General features: G+C 37.9%; 1 long non-coding RNA gene across 1 annotated transcript; it reads left to right on the forward strand.

Annotated features, from left to right (window-relative positions):
* Positions 1-1128: 1128 nt before the first annotated feature.
* Positions 1129-6300, forward strand: LOC147913050 (uncharacterized). Its single transcript, XR_015549281.1, has 2 exons — positions 1129-1340; positions 5827-6300. It is a non-coding gene; the product is annotated as an uncharacterized LOC147913050 (long non-coding RNA).
* Positions 6301-6735: the final 435 nt, after the last annotated feature.

Raw genomic sequence — 6735 nt, forward strand, 5'->3', positions numbered from 1 at the left:
CTGACCCCACTGGTCATTTCCCTTGCTTTTCCAGCTTCCCTTTCAAAGATTCTGCTTGTCTCTGCTTGCTCCTCCTTTAATCTATAAGAGAAAAACCTTTCTCTGTTTGATTTTGAGATGCTCACAGATTTCTGAGGTTGGAACATTATTCCTATCACATTAGTCTTTCTTTCTAATTAAAGTCTCTCTATCTAAGTCCAGATTTCTTTTTATTTGATGTTAGTATAAGACTATATAGAATGAATATATATGTATGTGTGTGTGTGTGTGTGTATATATATTTACTTAAATCTTGTGTCTATCTACCCTACTGAAACTCTCATTAGGGCTAATACATTTTTTAAATGGAGTTTCTTCTGTTTTCTCAGCATTCAATGAAGGTATCTTCAAACAATTTGAATTTGTCTCTTCCAACATTTATACCACTTATTTTTCTTTCTTGCCTTTTCACTTTAGGGAGAACTGCCAAAACACTGTTGAATAATAGTGCTATTAGCAGACACCCTATCCTCTCTGTTTCTCAATATGATGGAAAAGTCTATTATATTATTCAATTTAATATAATAGCTGAAGTTGGTTTTAAGTTGTGTTGGATTTAGTGATGCTTAAGAAAATTTCTTTCCATTTCTGTTTTACTTTAGAGCTTTTTCATTGTAATCAGAAATGATTCTGAAATTTTATCAAAGGCTGTTTTGATAAAATGCTTTAATAATTTTATATCTTCCAATAATTTTTTAATATAAGGATTTTACTGATAGAATCCTAATGATAAAACTTCTTTGAATATCTGAAATAAACTTTATGGTTCATTTTTAATACACTTCTGGATTTTGTTTACAAATATTTTATTTAGAATTTTCTCATATTTATAAGTAATTAGACATCTCTGGGCATCTGGATGGGTTGTGCTAAGCCCATTCTTAGTTCTGGCTACTCTTTATAGGAGAGATTTACATTTGTAAAGAAAATCTACATTTGTAAAGGTATCTTCTTCCCTGTCCCAGGAAGAAGGAAGGGGATGGACTTACCTAGAAACTTATCAGAATGGAAGGCAAGGACTTAAATCTGCATGATAAACTTACTCATTGTTAACTGTGCTGTTTGGGCAATATGCTAGCTGACTGCCACTAGGTTCCTGTAGATGACGTGTCCCTGGAGCCTCGGTCACCATGGTAATGGGTGTTTGGGCTATTTTTTTTCAGGAACTGAACCCCTTGTCCACTTCAGGCCAGATTGAGACCACAACCCATCAACTGTGCCCTTTTGATGGCAAGAGGTTGGAGCTCCACCCTCAGGGCATGCTAATACTGCCATTCTGTGAAGATGTGTCCTACAAAGAGGTATGGAGGCTGACTACGCCTGCGCAGATCATCAATTACCTCATCTCTCCTCACCTCAAATCATTTCAGACCACCTCGCCCCCTTCCCCATAAATACCCCTGAGTCCCTATTTTCCGGGAAGTGGATTTGAGACTTGTTCTCCCGTTTTCCTCACTGGGCTGCCTTGTGATTAAACCCTCTCTCTCTGCAATCTCATCATCTTGGTGATTGGCTTTCTGGGTGGTGGGCAAAAACGGACCTGGTGTGGTAACAGTACCTTAAGAAGTAGATAAAACCTGCTGTAAAATCATGTCTTAAAATCTTTTCAGATCCTTTTTATTTATTGTTCTGCTCCAAGAAGAAGATCTTAAGAGACCGTGCGTGATAGCAGTGTTCAAATTGATTAAGGTCTAGTATCAGGAGAGGGATTAGATCCTGAAAGTCTATTTTCTTCATCTTCTTTAAATGACATCATTCTAATGCAGGGCCTGGTTTTCCAACTAATTCCTGACTAAACTACCCGCACTTATTATTCTTCTACTTCAACATTTTTTAATATTCTGTTGCTAGATTGTACTACATTGTTTTTCACATACGTGTATCATCTTCCAAAAGAGATTACCGTCAGCTTAATTGTATTTGCAAGACGCGATTGCTTTCAAAATATTGTCACCATATGTTCTCTAAATGCTTTGCCGAATTGAAAAAATGTAATTATACAAAAAAAATATGTGTTTGATATTCTATAAATATTAGACCACCTTTCCAAGCGGTATTTCATCTGCATCTTAGTTCTTCCAATATCATTTTTCAAATGTACCTAATGGCACTTATTACATTGTTTTGTAATTAAAAGTATGTGTGTCTGTCTCCCAAATTTAAGGGTGAAGTCCAAGGCTTATTTATCTTTGTATCCTCCATACGCAGCACAGTACTTGATGCACAATGAGTGCACAACAAATGATAGTTATGTGAAGTAATAAATTGTGTGTACATACCTCTGTAGTCAACTCACACATCAACATTCATTACTAAATTGAAAAGAGTTGGTGTGTTTGAATACAACAGAAATCGTTTACTTGAGATAATGACTCAGCAACTGATATCATGAGTCCTGCATTCAAGACTCATCCAGAACCTTATCCAACTTTAGCACCCAACCCCTCCCTTAACAAAACAAACATTAGTCAACTTTAGATAGCATTCATGTAAACATTCTGGTAAGATTGTTTGTTGACTTCTCATAAAAAATGTGTTTGAATATAAAGAAATTAAAAGTAGGTTTGACTTTGTTTTAGAACCTCCATGAATAGCATATTGTTCTACTTTTACAAATATATATGCCAACTATCACTCAAAATGTGTTTTATTGGCAAAATAAAAAAAGTTTAAAAGACATGTAGTAAGGCAGACACAGTAGCTTTCCGATATAAAAATTTTATCATATAATTTTATCATCTAATCTTCAAACACTAAGCAATAGAGTCCACATAGCTTTGTCATAACACATGTTAATTATAATAATTCTGAGGCCTCTGTTCTTTTTTTTTAAAGAGTAATTATTAAAAATAAAATTGTAATTCATTTTTAAAGAGAAGTTAAATTTGTAATTCTGTGTATAATCCCTCACGTGTGAATAAAGCATGAGTAACAGCTAAAGAAAAAAATTAAAAATTCACAATTTAAAAAAAATTAAAAACCAGTATTTCTTGCTTATACAAGAAACAGCAAAATCTGTATGGATAGAAAAAGACTGCCGTTTCCCACATAGAACTAAACACCTACAATAAGAGGCCATAAGGTCCCTTTTCCTTGAAATATCCTCAAACAGGATGGATTTCTATATTTCTCTGGTGTCTTAGCAGTGATTATGTCCAGCCTTATGAGGAAGGTCTAAGGAAATCTGGAGACCCTGTCAGCTAGTTGTTATATAAAATACTCACTAAAGGCAAAGGGCTCTGTGTGTATCAGGACTGATCAGATATGGAAGTATACAGATCATGTAAGATTCCAATATCAGAGTCTCCCTCCTATCCTTAAATCTCTGCTTGCTGTTAGTGCTGTCAAATTGATTCTGACTCCTAATTCCCCTGTGTACAGCAGAGCGGGACCCTGCCCGGTCTTTTTGTGCCATCCTCTCACCTTCTGGTGCTGTATCAGACAATGCTCTGCTGCCATTCATAGGATTTTCATGGCCAATTCTTTCAGAAGTGGGTGGCCATGTCCTTCTTCCTAGTGTGTCTTAGTCTAGAATCTCCACTGAAACCTGTCCACCATGGGTGACTCTGCTGGTATTTGAAATACTGGTGGCATAGCTTTCAGCATTGCGGCAACACACGGCCACCACAGGATGACAACTCAACACACAGGTGGTGTGGTTCCCTGACCAGGAAACAAACCCAGGCCCCCTTGGTGAAAGTGCCGAATCTTAACCACTAGACCACCAGGGCTGCCTAAATTTCTCCTTACCTACCTTAAATTCTATCCATGTTCAAATGATGAAATCACTCCTTGGCATACCCCTTCATCTCTCAGCCCTTCTTCCATTTAGTTGTATTCTCTGAGCTAAGCCACAATCTGCCTACTCCATACGTCCACCCTGCACCTGGATGTGACTAGAGAAAAAACACAACCATGCTGTGAGTCTCACTTTTAAGTCAGGATGGCTAACCACTGGGGGCCCTTACAGCTGCCTGGCAAATATACTAACTCATTTTCATCTACTCTTTTCTTCTCATTTCATAATTTCTTCTCTTTACAAGAGGAGTCTCTCTTTCTCAGCTAATGAGTTCTGTTTCCTACCACATGGAGATAATGTCTTCCACGATGTTCCATCACCCTCCTGCCTCTGTGCTCACACACTTTGCCTTCTCTCCTGTTGCACAGTGTGTTTTCCCATCTAAGGTCATCTCTCCATCCCTTTCGCCCACACATGGACATGGCTCCAGCAGTTCTCCTTGCTCCTGTATCAACAGCTTTGCCCTCTCTATTCTGCTTTTTCCTTCACTCTACAAATATGCTAATATTCCTCCCAACCTAAAAAAAGATTCTTCTTGTTTCTATCACTCTGTTGGTGAGACTCCAGTTCTCTACTTCCTTATATAGCAAAACTCCTCGCAAGAGTTAGCTATGCTTGCCATCTCTGGCTTATGTCCTCCCGTGTTCTTTTGAACCTACTCTGATCAGGCTTTCACCCCCATCACCTTAGCTAAGCAACTCAGGTTAAGATCTCTGACGGTTAATTCTCAGCCCTCATCTTCTTTGACCTAAAAGCGTTCGACACAGTTGATGACTTCTTCCCTCCTGACACCTCTTCACTCTCCTGGACCTTCTCCCACAGCACTGGTCACTTCTCAGTGTTTTGTTGGCCTTTCACTCTCTTTGACTCCTGAGGGTCCTAGGGCTCACTCCTTGAACCTCATCTGTTTTCTATCCATGCTCATGGAGCCTCATTCTAGTCCTATGATTTTAAATATCACCATATGCCTAGGCTCCCTAATTTCTACGATTGTCTTCTCAAGCTCTCCCTTGGCCTCTAGGCCCCATATAGCCAACTGTTTGCACAACTCCGCGTGGGTATTCTTTGGGCATCTCAAACTTAAAATGTCTGATATTAAACTCTTAATTTCCCCCCCAAATCTGCTCTCCTATCGTTCCCCCCAGGTGTGATAATAACAAGTATAACAATCTTATTGTCCAGGCCAAACACCTTTGACTCACTCTTAATTCTTTGCTTTCTCTCATACTCTTCATTAGATTTCTCTTGAAATTCTCTTGGTTCTACCTTTGAATATATCCAAAATCCCTATCATTTTTCACCACCTCTTCTGCACTACCCTGAATCAAGCCACCATCATCTCTCTCCTGGATTATTGCTTAGATAACACCAAGGATCAGATTATCAAATAAGGCCTCCAAATCAAAAGTATCATTCAGTACCAAGCTGTACTAATAATAATTTCAAGGGTACAATTAATCATGAGATGAAACAGGGAGAGACCTAGAACTCTCAAGTGAATCCTCTGGCCCTTCCTTTTGGCTTCAGAGTCTCTCCGGGCCATGGTAGCTGATGAGATTTTCAGTGAGGACTGCAGTAACCTGGTTTTTGTAAATGGAATGATTTGATCACAAAAAATAGCATAGATAACATATTCAGGAGAGAGTCATGCCCGTAAATCCACGAATCCCAGGTTTGCTAATGAAGGCCATGCTAGAAACAGGGTACATCCTGGTGAAAGCCTTCCAAAGATAAGGACAGTCTGTGAGCACAAACTGCTTAGCTTTTTGCCAGGAGGTCTGTCCTTCCCATGTTTACAAGGAGAAGAGACTGAGTCATTGCCTTCTTTGTTTCTCTGAAATGCGGCCCCTCCAATCCCCATTTCACATAAAGGGAGTGAATGAATTGCAGTCTTCTTGTCTTGTATAAATAAGACCTACTTATTTCCCAATTGTGACAATATTTTTCAATAAACTAATTTTCCTCTTCTCATCTTTACCCCCACTCAGTCTATTCTGAATCAGCAATGAAATTGATCTAAGAAAGCAAGTCCAATCATGTTACTTCTCGGCATCAAGCCTTCCAACGGCCAGACCTGTTCCTGCCTCAGGATCCAACACTTGCTTTTCCTGCTGGATTGTATGACTTCTTCCAGATACACTCTGAGCTTCTTCCTCATCAACCTCAGGGTGTTCCTCAAAGGTCATTTCCCTGGCCACCCTACCAACAATTGCAATTCCCCTGAACATAACCACACTGCATATCTCTCTTGCCTTTGTAATTTTTATGTTAGAACGTCACTGTCGAACATGCTAACATTTTACTTATTCATCATGTTTATTTTCTGTGATGAGAATGCAGGCTCCATGAGGTCAGTATTTTTTTTTTTTTTCTGTCTTATTCCCCGTTCTATACTCAGAGCCTGCCTGGAAATGTGCCTGGCATGTGACAGAAATTCAATAAATGCTTGTTGAATGAATGAATCAATTTTCCCCTTCTCATTTTTAATTTCTTTTATATGTGTGAATTTTTTATTCTTGATGAGACTAGCTAGTAGTTTAATCATGTTATTATTTGTTTCCTTAGAGAACCAGCTCTTGGTTTTATTAATTCTTTTTGTTTGTGTCCTAATGTATTATTTTCTATTTTTCTAATAAAAATAGAAAATATATTTCTTTCTTTTGGTCTATGTTTCCTATATTGAGATTAAGAATTAATTAATTTATTGTCATCCTTTTTTAGGCCATATAAGTATTTTATAATACATATATTTTACATATACAATACAATACATCTATTGTTCTGAGTTTAGTTTTAGTGATATCCTCCTAGGTTTTCACGTATAGTGCTTAACTCTCTAATATTTTGTAATTATGGTTTTTTATTTTCCTTTGAGCCAAGAGTTAAGAGAGCATGGT

This window comes from Ceratotherium simum, chromosome 31 (genome assembly GCF_057802395.1).
Source record: "Ceratotherium simum simum isolate JZ-2026a chromosome 31, ASM5780239v1, whole genome shotgun sequence".
NCBI classification, from domain to species: domain Eukaryota; kingdom Metazoa; phylum Chordata; class Mammalia; order Perissodactyla; family Rhinocerotidae; genus Ceratotherium; species Ceratotherium simum.